The 14,760-nt window shown below is 40.3% G+C and overlaps 1 protein-coding gene and 1 pseudogene across 1 annotated transcript in view; both read right to left on the reverse strand.

Annotated features, from left to right (window-relative positions):
- LOC134224737 (unconventional myosin heavy chain 6) overlaps positions 1-14,760 on the reverse strand; it is a 236,132-nt gene that overhangs the window by 88,147 nt on the left and 133,225 nt on the right. The window lies entirely within an intron of this gene.
- On the reverse strand, positions 7,619-13,704 carry LOC134214391 (uncharacterized; annotated as a pseudogene).

The following is a 14,760-nucleotide window of genomic DNA, read 5'->3' on the forward strand; positions in this document are numbered from 1 at the left end:
GCTTTAGCAAAATCAATTAATAAAAGTACAGCAATTCCTTTTTTGTCAATCTTCGAAGCAATATCATCATGGACCTTCATTAGTGCTGTCTCAGTACTATGACTTTTACGAAACCCTGATTGGTAAGGGTTTAAGAGATTATTTCTGTTTACATGATCGGATATTTGAGTAGAAATAAGCTTTTCGAATGCTTTTGAAAGAGCATTTAGAAGGCTAATTGGCCTTAGATTTGAGATATTGTTAGATCGAGATTTTTTTTTAATTGGTATAACTTTTACATGTTTCCATGCCTGAGGAAATTTAGAGGTAGTTATTATCGTGTTGAAAAGATGACTGTACAAAGGAAGTGCTAGTGGAAGCATAATTTTGAAAAATTCAATTGGAAGATTATCAATACCACAGGCATTCGATTTAACGGAATACAGTGCATTAACAATTTCAAAATCTTCAACGCATCTGAAACTAAAGTCACCATAAAAAGAAATGTCATTCGTATTGCTTTCGGCAGCAGAAAAGTTCTCCGAGAAATAATTATTAATTTCGTCGGCAGTTGATTCACAACTAACAGTGTATTGCTTTGCATTAGATATTCCGAGATTTTTCACATTTTTCCACAGCTGTTTACTCGATACATTTGTATTAATTCGTTGATTGTTGTAAATGTTCTTGGCGTTTCTGATTAAACAGGTTACTCTATTTCTAAGAGTTTTAAAAAGTCGGTTGTCTGCTTCCAGATGACTGGATTTCCAATTTCTATATGCTAAATCTCGTTCAATTAAAGCTTTCTCTATGTTTTCAGTAAACCACGGGTTCTTTTTGAATTTGCGGAATTTCAATGGAAATATTTCCTGATGAAGATACTGAAAGTGAATATTCAAAATATCCATTAGCAAATCAGTATCATTTATTGAGAAATAGTGATTCCAGCACACATCATTAAAAGCAGCTGCTAATCGCTGACTATCAAAGTTTTTGTAATCGCGTTGGTAAAACCCTGCTTGGCTTACATTGGGTGAAATGTCCAAAACCGCAAGTAGCATATCGTGCTTAGATATACCAGGCATTGAAATTTGATTAACCCTGGATACAATCTCAGGAGAATCGGTTATATAAAGATCTAGTAAAGAACAACCGGATGTGTGGAAGTAAGTAGGCTCGTAGTTGGCACATGAAAAGGATAGGCTACTTAGAACATCTAAAAATCTGGCACTTTTAGATGTACGTTTATTCAAATCAGTATTAAAGTCACCTATAATATGACTTGTATTATATTTGACTTTATATTCTTCAAGATGATTAAATACCAACTCACTACAGTCGCTATTCGGTGGATTGTAGTAAACTCCGAGAAGGAATTTGTCACGACCAGAGTTGACCTCCAGAAGAAGATATTCAGTGGTAACAGAACCTTCATATTCTGATTGTTTTAAAAGTTTTAAGCATAAGTTTGTTCTGAAGTAGACGCATAATCCTCCGCCATGGCGGTTCCGGTCATTACGAATTATGTTGTAACTTTTTGCAGCTTTTTCCAACTTTTTTGCAAACTTTCTTATGTTCCATTGTCTATTGGATAACACCTCATTGATGAAAATCCGACTACCACTATCATGACGATTGTCCTTGGTGTATCCAATGTCAGCCAGGCTAAGAGATAGCTTTGATAGATAGCGACGGAAGAAGTGTTTCCTGCTGCTACTGAGCGCGAAACGGCAGACGATTGAAGATGTCATAGGTATGGAATTCAGCTTACGAGGACGTTGCAGCTCAACAATTGGAACATCCTTGTTTCCATATCCCAGATGATTGGCGATGTTTAGAAAGATTGCAGTCAAATCTTCATCCACGTAGTGAGGGATACCAGTTATAATTAACTCTTTGGCTTTGTTTACACTTCGTCGTTTATCATCGAGCACAGCAGCATCCGAACGTATTTCATCCACGCTTTGTATTAGTGAATTCACTTTGCAGATACAGTCGCTCCGAAGTAAAGATATTCGTGTTTCAATACAGCTAATGCGCTTATCCAAATCCTTCATGTATTTGTCGATTTTGGATGAAATGACTAAATGAATTTGATCAAACATCTGATGCATTGCTTCACACACATTATTCGGGTTGAAGGTATTCTTTTCCATCTTGAAGTTAGCAGAACCATGCATATATGTGTACACTGTACTAGACATCAACAGCTACCAACGTGTAAGTCCGTTTGATGAAACTACTGAAGGGCGCAAAGCGGTGATGGCAATCAGATTTCGAAAAAACTGATGTTTGGCTTGTAGATCATACACAGCTTATATACGCGTAACTTCGGGTGCCACGGGTATAACAATTTATTGTTTCGCGACTTCACTTGGCCGATAGTTTTAAGCTATTGCATAGCACTTAGATAGCAAACCGAAAGATGCGGACCACTTAACTATGATCAACAACAACACATCCCTTCATAGTATACCCAAATACTGCTACCCAATAACTAAACTAAACTAAAGTTATGCATAATCAATTCGAACGTCCGAATAGCTTTGTGAAATCCGGCAACCTTATTTCAAAATATCTGATCCTATAGGTTATCCCGCTATGGGTTTTAAGTCATAGCATTCCAAGATAAATATTGGCTTTCTGAACAATCCATTTCTCTCGGATTTCATTATATCATAGCTCAACTGGTCGTCTCATGTACACAACCGTTGGTCTTCCATACGCAGCTTGTGATTTTGCATACTGTAAAACATTTTTCGGCCACCTTTCAGACACGTCTTATGATTTTGCAAACCACAAACCATTTTCCGACGACCTTCGAGACGCGCCTTGTGATTTTGCAATCCACAAACCTTTTCTGACGGTCTTCGAGACGCGTCTAGTGATTTTGCAAACCACAAACCATTTTCCAACGGTTTTCGAGACGCGCCTTGTGATTTGGCAAACCACATCCCATTTTCCGACGGTCTTTAAGACGCGCCTTATGATTTTGCAAACCACAAACCATTTTACGACGGTCTTCGAGTCGCGCCTTGTGATTTTGCAAACCACAAACCATTTTCCGACGGTCTTCGAGACGCTGCTTGTGATTTTGCAAACCACAAATCCTTTTTGACGGTCTTCATTTTCCAACGGTCTTCGAGACTCGCTTTGTGATATTGCAAACCACAAACCATTTTCCGAAGGTCTTCGAGACGCGCCTTTGATTTTGCAAACTACAAACCTTTTTTGACGGTCTTCGAGACGCGTCTTGTGATTTTGCAAACCACACATCATTTTCCGACGGTCTTTGAGACGCACATTGCGATTGTGCAAACCACAAATCATTTTCTGACGGTCTTCGCAACGCGCCTTATAATTTTGCAAACTACATACCATTTCCCGACGGTCTTCGAGACGCGCCTTGTGATTTTACTAACCACAAACCTTTTTTGACGGTCTTCGAGACGCTGCTTGTGATTTTGCAAACCACAAATCCTTTTTGACGGTCTTCATTTTCCAACGGTCTTCGAAACGCGCCTTGTGATTTTGCAAACCACAAACCATTTTTGACGGTCTTCGAGACGCGTCTAGTGATTTTGCAAACCACAAACCTTTTTTTGACGGTCTTCGAGACTCGCTTTGTGATATTGCAAACCACAAACCATTTTCCGATGGCCTTTGAGATGCGGTTTGTGATTTTGCAAACCACAAACCATTTTCCGAAGGTCTTCGAGACGCGCCTTTGATTTTGCAAACCACAAACTTTTTTTGGCGGTCTTCGAGACGCGTCTTGTGATTTTGCAAACCACAAATCATTTTCCGACGGTCTTTGAGACGCACCTTGTGATTGTGCAAACCACAAATCATTTTCCGACGGTCTTCGAAACGCGCCTTATAATTTTGCAAACTACATACCATTTCCCGACGGTCTTCGAGACGCGCCTTGTGATTTTGCTAACCACAAACCTTTTTTGACGGTCTTCGAGACGCGTCTTGTGATTTTACAAACCACAAATCATTTTCCGACGGTCCTCCAGTCGCGCCATGTGCTTTTCAAACTAAAATATATCATTCTTTACAATTTAACCACATGAATACAACTCACCTCATGAAATCAGCGACAGGATCCAAAAAATAGACTGGCATGATCGTCAAAATGTGTGACCGTAAATGGCCGGAACAAAATTCTGTTAAAGCGATTCTCCGCTGATGTGTGTGCACGTCACGAAGATCTGACTAGAAGAGGCAGAGTCGTGGCGTGCTGAGGTATGAATCTATAAACACACGCTGAAGGCATCTTAATCAAACCCCACAGGAGGAGAAATCAGCTTACGGAAAAATATGAGTAAAGTAATTTGAAGGAAACAGTGATCTAAAAGGTTAAATCATATCAAAGACGCGCAGAATTGCATTGTTTAATGACAACAAGACATGTGAGCCCAATTCTTCCAAGTAACGAGGACATGAAGTGGCACATATGACATCAAAAACATATTTCCCTTAATTTTGATGAGATGTACATAACCTGTTTTGATGAATGTCTTGGAATGAATTTGGTCGAAAAGTTCATCCTAGGTAGTTGACAATACTTTTTTTGCGATCTGCACTAAGAACTGGATGTCAAATTTAGCCAGTGATGAAGTAATGATGATTATGACGACTTTTTGATTTCCGGTAAATCTGTTATCGGTGTGGGTATCGACGAGGATTGAGTCGCAGACATCGAAATGCTAGAGATAAGCTCAATCAACCACGGCGAGTCATTAGTGGAGCTATAACTAACTTTCCAACTTGATAATGCAACGACTCACATCGGCCCCTAATTTCTTAGAAACATTTGGTTTATTTATGATCGATACTTTTATAAAAAGGGAAAACGATTCAATAATATAAATATAGTTTAATTTCGTTTTTATGAATGCTTGGAGCATTTCAAGCAGAACACTATTGGAAAAAATATTCTGTCCACAGAATAACGAATTTTTGAATTAATTCTAGAGAATGACTCGTACTGTCTTCACATAGTGCTTTATCGCGTATTTTAAGATGATTTTTGCAGAAACATTACCAAACAATGATGAGAAGCCGAACTCGGTGGTCTAGTGGCTATCGCTTCTGCCTTAAAAGCAGGAGGTCCAGGCTCATCCCTTTCCTACTTTGTATTTCTATCTTAGTTCTGTCTGTGTTTCACGTTATACCAAAACGATTTCTACTGTTATAACCTTCCACACAATCCCAAAACTTCCCGTGGCACCTATGAGAGGTCGTACACCCAACCGGCGGTTGTTAGATTTTCCAACAATTCTGTATACGAATCTACCATAACCTGTATAAGAACTGGGCATATGCGAAATTGCTAGATTCTTATACAAATATTGTATAAGAATCTAATAATTTTGTAAGCTTTTCTTACATTTTTTGTATAAGAATCTAACAATTTCGCATATGCGCAGTTCTTATACAGGTTTTGGTAGATTCTTATACAGAATTGTTAGAAAATCTAACAACCGCCGGTTGGGTGTAGAGTTCTCTGCATATTTTTTAAGTATGTGTCCAACAAACCATCCTTCCCCTTCCTCAACATTCGCAAGGACGTGGCCAGAACAGATCTCGACTATTGGAGAGTGCATTGCTTCCATTTAAGAGTTAGTGATTAGTCCCAAATCAATATCTGTGGTAACGGATGAAAGTGATACTACTCTCATACAATAGTCTTGGCTTGTACCACCTACAAATTTGTGCGAACTGCTAAATGCTAATGCTAATGCTAAACTTTACCAAACAATGATGAGAAACTGACGTGGTGCTATTTTGATTTCGCACCTTTTATCATGAGTTTTTCCGCTTAAATGTAAATGGTCCGCACCAATATCAATGTAATGCACTGAAAAGTTGCAAAACAGAATGTGCTTAAGCTCTGAACATGAAAAACATGGTCGTGCTATTTTTATTTCGCTCAATGTAGAAGTTTTCAAGTATTTGGGTCGAACGACAAAATATAAAATGTACGTACACTTCCGGCCAAAAGTTTGGGTTCACCATCGAATAATAGAGGCAAAAGTTTTTAGCCATAACTTTGCCATCTTACATCCGGTTTCGGGTATTGTTTGCTCAGTACAAAGATTATGAGTAGATCTTACATCGTAGGTGTTTGAAACGAATATTTTTTCTACTGAGATATTATCTTAAAATACACATTCTTTTTTTATTTACGTTTCCGATAACAAAAACAAGATTCGTTTTCTTATAATTTAAACAAACGCGCCAAAATGTATGTTGTATTGATTGTATTATTGTCTTGTATGTAACAAATATCGCTGCTTCTGCGTCGGATTCGTCACTGTCGAGCATATCGTCCACGTACGTTGCTTTGCATATCGCCACCACCGCTTTTGGATACTGGTCTTTGAAGCGAGCTACGCTCAGGTTCTTGACGTACTGTGCACTACTTGGAGAGCAATTTGCAACGAACGTCATCACCTCCATCACGCTGGTCGAAGGACCTCCTCCGAGGATGCCATCATTCCACAGGAACCGTTGACAATGCTGATCGTTCGATAGGCTTGATCCGAACTTGGTGAAACATTTCACGAATATCTTCCGAGACCGCTGTGCGGTAGTCACGAAACCTTTGGAGGATGTTCTTGAGTGGTGTAACCTCCCTATGAACATTTTGTTTTGATTCTGGCTTTATAACACACTTGTAGAGTAAATTATAGTCTTCAAGAGCGTTATAAAACTTAAAATGTTACTTGGGCTGATCTGGTCCCTTTAGCAGAAACGAATTGAGAGACAGGTTTTCCACTTTAGCGGCAGCATCCCAGACGATTCGTAGCTTGCCCGGTTTACTGGGATTTACCACAGGGAACTACTTTCGCTTGGCAGTCTGAGTTTTTTTTTTCTGAATAGCCTTGGCCAGCGCTGGTCCCATTGCAGTCTTGCCATGACTTTGCTCGACGGTAGTTAACATCATCGTATCGCAAAAGCGTTTATTCTACAGAACCGTGTTGTCTTGTAACAGTTTCATCGCTCGTTCGTCGTTTTTCGACATCAACGGCTTTCCGTTTAGTTGTACTCCAAGACTATCGAGGGAGAAGTAACTCTTGACTTGATCCGATCTTGACAACTGAATGGTAGTCCTTCGCATTGGCAGATGTGATGGCAATACGGAACATCGTTTTTCGCATTCGTTTGTCCTGACAGACAAGAGCACAGACAGTAGACTACCCCGCCCAGCCAGGCTCCCTTCTCTGGAATCGAGTGGGAGCTCCAGTCTGAAGCTGTCAACTCCCAACAGGATTCGGAATTTTGCTACAGCATAAGAGTCGATTGGTAGATCTGTCAAATAATGGAAATCCTTTGCTAGCTCGGTCGCTGACATTGACTGTTCCGGAAGATCTAGGCTGCGTACGGTATGCACCTCCGGACGACGGAAGCGCTGTCCTGAGTATGAAAATGTGCGCTGAGAATACAATCGAATCTTGATCATATCTTCCTGTGCACGAAATGCGTAGCGGAGACTTCTCGCCTTTTAGATTTAGTTCCTTCCACAAACTATACACCACCTCAGTGTTGATGTCGATCCTGCATCCATGAAGGCGTATGTAGTAATCGATATCCCTTTGCCGTGCAGCGTAACACGTACTTACGTATTTTAGCAGCACATTTGACAATCCAGCATCGATTGGGCTCGCGACTATAGATGTCGCATAACTTCCTCCGTTGTCAGATGACCATCCTGCAGTTGTTGTTGCGGCTGCTGCTGATAGTGGGGTTCTTTCTCAAATTACGTAACGCTCAAATTGATGATTTTAGACCCCCACCATCCCCCTCGTAACACTTTTTGTATGAAATGTTTAATTTTTTTGTATGGATCGTCGTAACGCTCGGCCTGATCCCCTCCCTCTCCCTACAGCGTTACGTAATTGATGAAAGGCCCCAGTGATGATGTTGCTGGTTGTTAACGATTTGATGCTGTTGGTGGAAGGCCTGAAGTTGGGCCATAATCTGCGCTTAGTTCTGCTGCTGTTGTCGGAGAATCGCTTGCTGTTGCAAGGCCACCTGCCGGTGGGATCTGCTTCTTTATGCCCGGTTTTCTTAGTTTGGGAGGATTTTAGACAAGAGAAGTGTTATTCGAACCGGATGCTTCGTTCTTACGATTCCGGCCAACCGTTAACGTTGGTTCCATTTCAGACGAATCATCCGACGATTATTTGTCTTCGCTCTCCGAAGATCGGTTTTCTCGTACTGCTACACTGTCATTCTACGCATAACTGTCCCATGTACATAGGAAATCCCAGCAAGCATGGGACAAATATGTGTATGACGGCAGTACAGACGATCCAACAGGAATGATCTATCCCAAGTAACCTTCAGCAGTCGACGCTGACTAGTACGCAAATTCTCTTGAAAGGATTCACTCTCATAGAGAAGACATTTCAACTTCTTTTTGAGAGTTTAGAAGGGTTTTGATCATCGTGAATTTTTAAATGTTTGGATTGTTGATTTTTTTCGGTGAAAAGCGACACACACAATTTCTGTTTTTTAATAACTTTTCGGCTCAATTTAGCCATCATCACATTTACATTTAAAGAAACGTTCACTTCCCACCAGTGTGGTCTAATAACTTCTTGAGAGTGTTGTACTCTGCCTTATAGTCGACGTTCCGTCGGGTCAGAAGAAGGTTCTCGTCGATATCCTCATCCTGTCCGGAACTATCTCCTCCGTCCAGCGAATTTCTTCCCTGCGATTGGGACGGATGTGGATGTTATTGTTGCAACTGTTGCTACTGAAGTGTAACGACAGCATATTGCCGATAGAATGTAAAGTAACGGAATTATACTTTTCCTGGTCAAATGTTATTCTGTTGCGTATCAAATTTATTTTCCCGCAATTCAGTATTTCCCTAATAACTTTTCCTGGAAGCATCAAACCGTTTCGCAACAGAGACGTTCTGCAAGGAATGCAAAATTTCTCATGCTGCCAACATATTCATATATATTTATGGCTAATGGAATCATTAATTATGATCTTGATTTCATGAAGTTGTCAGTTCACATGATTGACGATAAATTGAAGTCGCTAAGAGCAAAAATGTAAAAAAATACGTTTTTCCATACTAATCTCCATATAAATTTAAAACGCGATGCGGAAACCAAGGGTGCAACCAATTGAACCCATAGTGTGCACAGTGGATTGGGATCCCAAAACGATTCAGAAAAACCTTGATCTCACTTGATTGGATGTAGTTCGCGATTTTCCATACAACCAAAGACTAATTAGTCTTTGATACAACTGAGCCCCACTCTAATAAACATGTAAATTTGGTTGAATAATGCCTGAGCTATTACCAAGTCAAATCCGGTCGATATTCCTCGAACACCTAAGTGTAAGTTTTTGACCCTTCCTTCGGAAGTGTCTATAATTTCACTCCGTATGCGTTACGCAGGTGTGTTACGTATTAATCTATCAAGAAATCTCGTGAATTATTAAATAAAATGTATGGTATTTGAAACAAATTCACTTTGACATTGAAAATATAATTATAACAAATGATATGATATGAAATTATGCCTTTTTTCTGATTTGTTTCAAAGAAACAAATGATTTTTATTGAGGAACATATAGAACCATGTACAAAAAAATCTTCTTAGAAAAGCAAAAACGTAAAAATTGAAAAGGATTTCAAAAATTTCTTCAGTAGAAGATTGATAGCAAATGTGAGCATGTTTTGAGACACTAATAGATCACTTATATGCATGTATGTGTGCGTATGTGTGCAAATTCTGAAATTTACTACCATAAAAATCTCGCTCATTTTTTAGGTATTGAACAAGTTTATTTTTACCAAATTAGGCATCCATAAGGTGAAATATATGTTATTATTGAACGCTATTGAGTTTCGTTCAGATCAATGACTGATTTAGCTAGTTCTGGATTAAATAATATCGAGGTCTCTGGAAATTACGAGTATAATATATGCAACCAGCGTTACGATAGTTGCTAACCATGCCACAATAGTTATTCAATCCGACGAGCGCCTTATAGATAGGCAGCATGAAGTACAGTACGTTATCATTCGTTAAGTTGTCACTCAACCCAAGACCTCGCCTTTGGGTAGGCAATTATTTTGTCACTTTCACGGTAAATCGCCGTGGGATCCTGAGTAGTTTTATCTCGTTTTAAATACTGAAGTCTGGAAAAAAAATCCTTATAACTAAGGAAGGGTCAAAATCTCACTGTAGGTGGATTAATCTGGGTTTTTTTTGGCACTGCAGGTTAATTTTGATATAACAATTGAAGTAAACATTTCAAATTCTGGCAAAATACATATCGAAGAAAGTGAGTTTCCAAACAAAACGTCAAAAACTGTACATCAGATAAAATTTGGCTTAAATTAAATTAACTCTCTCACATCAGGATAGTGACCCCAAATTTTTGGCCGATGCATACCATGCACTTCAGTAAACATTTTGTTTTTTTTAAATAAAACTTTTTTTTTTATGATTAAAATTGGGTTCCATTCCACTTTATATTTTGAAATTTTGTGGGCTCAAATTTGAGAAAAATCAACATATTTTTACAACATAATCTATGTACTGAGCTAACAATACCCGAAATCGAATGTAGGACGGCAAAAATACGGCCAAAAACTATTGCCTATTTTTTTCTTTTGAGAGTGAATCCAAACTTTTGGCCGGGAGTGTATAAGGGTCTCCAGTAACCTTTGCGAGCAAAGGCGTAAGATTGCCAATACGGATATGGTGAGTTCGATTCTCGGTCCGGTCTAGGATAAAGTAAGTAAAGTAAGTGGACCGGTCACGTAGCCAGTATGTCGGACAGTAACCCGTGTTGAAGTCAAAACAGTTGAGAAACAACACATCTTTCAATCCACCACTTTCCCAGAGCTCCTTCGACATCGCAAACCTAAACCGATGAGCGAACCACACAATCCGACGCTTTTCCAGAGCGTCTTCGACATCCCCATTCAAAACCGATGACCAAATTATTCAATCCGACGCTCTTCCAGAGCGTCTTTGACATCCCATGTCGAACCGATGAGCAAATCATTCAATCCGACGCCCTTCAGAGCGTCTTTGACATCACAAATCGGAACTGATGGAAAAATCATTCAATCCGACGCTCTTCCAGAGCGTCTTCGACATCACAAGTTGAAACCGATGACCAAATCATTTATTCCGACGCTCTTCTGGGGCGTCTTCGACAACACAATTCGAAACCGATGACCAAATCATTCAATCCGATGCTCTTCCAAAGTGTCTTCGACGTTTCAAGTTGAAACCGATGACCAAATCATTTATTCCGACGCTATTCTAGAGCGTCTTCGACATTACAAGTCGAAACCGATGACCAAATCATTCAATCCGATGCTCTTCCAGAGCGTCTTCGACGTTACAAGTCGAAACCGATGACCAAATTATTTAATCCGACGCTCTTCCAGGGCGTCTTCGATAACACAAGTCGAAACCGATGACCAAATCATTCAATCCGACGCTCTTCCAGAGCGTCTTCGACATTACAAGTCGAAACCGATAACCAAATCATTTAATACGACGCTCTGCCAAAGCGTCTTCGACATCACAAGTCGAAACCGATGAGAAAATCATTCAATCCGACACTCTTCCAGAGCGTCTCCGACATTACTGTCGAAACCGATGAGAAAACAAATCATTTTTTTTTTTGGCGCTCTTCCCGCACGCTCGATGTCACTACGAAACCGAAAAAAAATGTCCCAATCACGCCCAATAATAGTCAAACAGGAATAACCTGGCAGGATCGCCAAATGTGTGGCCCAATTCCGCCAAACGAGCTATCCGTTTGTGAGATCGCTAGTGTGCTGTCTTATCGAGCGTGCAACTCCAAAGTCATGGCCTGCTATTCACTAGTCAATGTTGGCAACCGAACCGTTATACGAATGATATTTGCATATCTGTCATCAATGCACGCTGGAAGTAGATTACCTATTTTCTAATATATTTCACCCTCACAACCCGGTGAAAATGGTTCTCGACAACGATCCGACGGGCACAAGAAGGCGAGGTGCGCAGCGGGCAAGGTGGATCCATCAGGTGGAACAGAACCCTCTCTGAACTGCACAGGCCACTTTGGCCTTAGATTGAATAAATAAATAACTCAACATAAGTACCCTGATTTGACAGTCAAACGGTTAGTGAGGATTAATTGCGTGTTTTGTGCCTAGGTTTCGACATCAATGTCAAAAATGCTCTGGAATAAAGACACTGAACAAAAAAAACAACCGGCAACCCCAAATGCGCAACACTGTTGATGCTGCATGAACATTTCAAATTGATCTGTAAGACTTTCGTGATTAAGCAGTAACAAAATAATAGTTTAAACCTGGGTGGTGCGAATAGAATCAATTTGGTTGTCAAACTGAAGCCAAAATTTTCTATTTTGCCGAAGCCAAACATTGAAGATTGTGGTTATGTTCGTTTCAGATCTTATAATGAGAAGTATTGTTAATGTTTAGGGAAAATATTCCTTGTAACAAATATTTTATATTATATTTCGAGTGGAAAATTAGTAGGAATGCAAATAAAAAGCACTCCTTACGAAATTTCGAGAGATTAAGCAGCTGATTGGAGCAGGAATGTATGTGTTGCGACGTCTACGTCCTTTGACGCACCCCTCGGTTCGGTTGACGTTTGAATGCGTATGTGTTGGGGAAGAAGGCGAGTGTAATAAACTGTCAAAGACGTTGATAAGAGAGAAAGATAATATTATTATTGTTAAACGTGTATGCAGAACTAAAAGTGAATTAAATTATTGAATTTTGTGCAACTTATCATACTAATTGGTTACTTAATTACAGCTACAGTCTATTCTCTCGATAGTTTCCCATAGAATTATTATAATCGCTTAGTAAGAGACCAATTGTAAGTATTGAAGAGAAAATTTGTTATGCACCTACTAATTAATAAAAAATTACAGCTTTGAGCTGATTCCACCGGGAACATTGGCGAAATTTGCTACAAAGAGCTCCGAAAGGCAAACTTCCGTAAACCATCGTAAAGTCATGTAGAGTCTGGCGCATTTGTGCGCCCTCATGCAGTATGGTAAGAGAAATTCGAAGAGTGGGAAATGTATAACCAGTAGTTTCAAATTGAACTTGCAGCTTCTGCTGCAATGCATAATTTTGTCCATGTCAAACACCACCGTGCACTCTAACACCCAGCAACTCGCTTTCAGCGGTTTGAGCGTGAGCAAAAAATGAGTGCCCACCCAACTTTTCTCAGCTGCCAGCAGGTGGTACCTGCAAGGGTTGCCAGATGGATAAGCCTGTCAATGTTCAGCAGTATTCGGTGCTTTGTCATATCGTAAATTGGCCCGTTATAGCTCGGCTTAGAGTCGGAGGGATTTATTGACCACGAACAGAGTGCAGTGCGCGTCGGAATTAATTTAATTATTATTTTTGGTTTGCCAAAGTGGTGTAACTGCCTTATACAATGCCTAATACAATACCAGCGGAGCAAATTGTAAAGAGTACGTGAAAAAAAGTCCACGGAAGAATAAAAGTGTACGGTTAGTAAAAACGTGATGTGTTACCATGTGCCACCATTGTTTAATTAATAATCAATTTTCAATTTCCCAGGATCAAACCCCGGACAGGCTGGTCCAGACACGTGGCAGCAACGGTAGCTTGGAAAAGGATTCCGCCATCTTGGGCATTGTTCCCGGTGTCGCCGTGTGCGCGGCCATTTCGTCGATCGGTGTGTAGCCCCGTCCCCCGTGCGCGCCCCACAGCAACCCAATAGCCAGCCAAGGCCGTGTATCACCAGTGTGTGCAGCTGTATTACCGACCAAGCCAAGCCTCCGAGAGGTGCGTCGCCATTCCAAGCCTGCGACCGATGCGTCGCCATTCCAAGCCTCCGACCGGTGCGTCGACATTGCAAGCCTCCGACCGGTGCGTCGACGGTGCCAATTTGGCGGCCAGCTAAAATTCAAATTTTGTTACATTACCACCCCCACCCATTCCAGGAGGAGCAAAAACAGATTCCTATTTAGTTTTCTTCGTCCTCCAAACGAAGAGTTTTTTTGTCGATCTTTAGGGACACGACAGGTATTTTCGTCTGTTCGTCATAGTCTCGAAAACCAATAAAAAAGAACGCTTTTTTGTAAAACTACGTACCAAATCGTAAGCTCAGGAGAAACGTTCTGCTATAGTGGAATTCTAGCAAATGTACGTTGCTTTCGTTGGTTTTAGCCCCTATGACGATGGACGGAAATACCTGCCGTATCCCTATTTATTTATTCTTAAAATAATTTTGTTTATGGGAGTGATTTCACAATATCCCTCTACTCGCTTGAGCGCAGAAAAGCGGCTCTATCCGCAGCACCCAGGTTAAAACATGTATATTTGTAATGATTGAAATAGCCCTTACCAAATTTTACCCACGAGTATTTTGAAGTATTTTCATTGAAATAAAAATATGTCCTCCAAGCGATAGAATTCAAAAAAGAATGAAAAAGTCTTCTCTGTATACATATACGATATGTAGCATACCGTGAGAGCCCTACCGTGAGGCTAACCCTCATCATAAACTTTTTATAAAAAGGCGCCAAACGCGGGGAGCACTGGTTCTTATGATGCATTTCTGCGTGTTCTACACAGCTGTGCGATCCCCAACACAAAATGAGCAAGAACAAAGCGAGAATCATCACTTCTCTGTCGAGGCTGCCTATCCGATTCTGTTTTTTCGCACTGATGCATGTAAGGCCACATTCAATCTTCATGATTGTTATATCTTTCTGTCA

Source organism: Armigeres subalbatus, chromosome 1 (assembly GCF_024139115.2).
Source record: "Armigeres subalbatus isolate Guangzhou_Male chromosome 1, GZ_Asu_2, whole genome shotgun sequence".
NCBI classification, from domain to species: Eukaryota; Metazoa; Arthropoda; class Insecta; order Diptera; family Culicidae; genus Armigeres; species Armigeres subalbatus.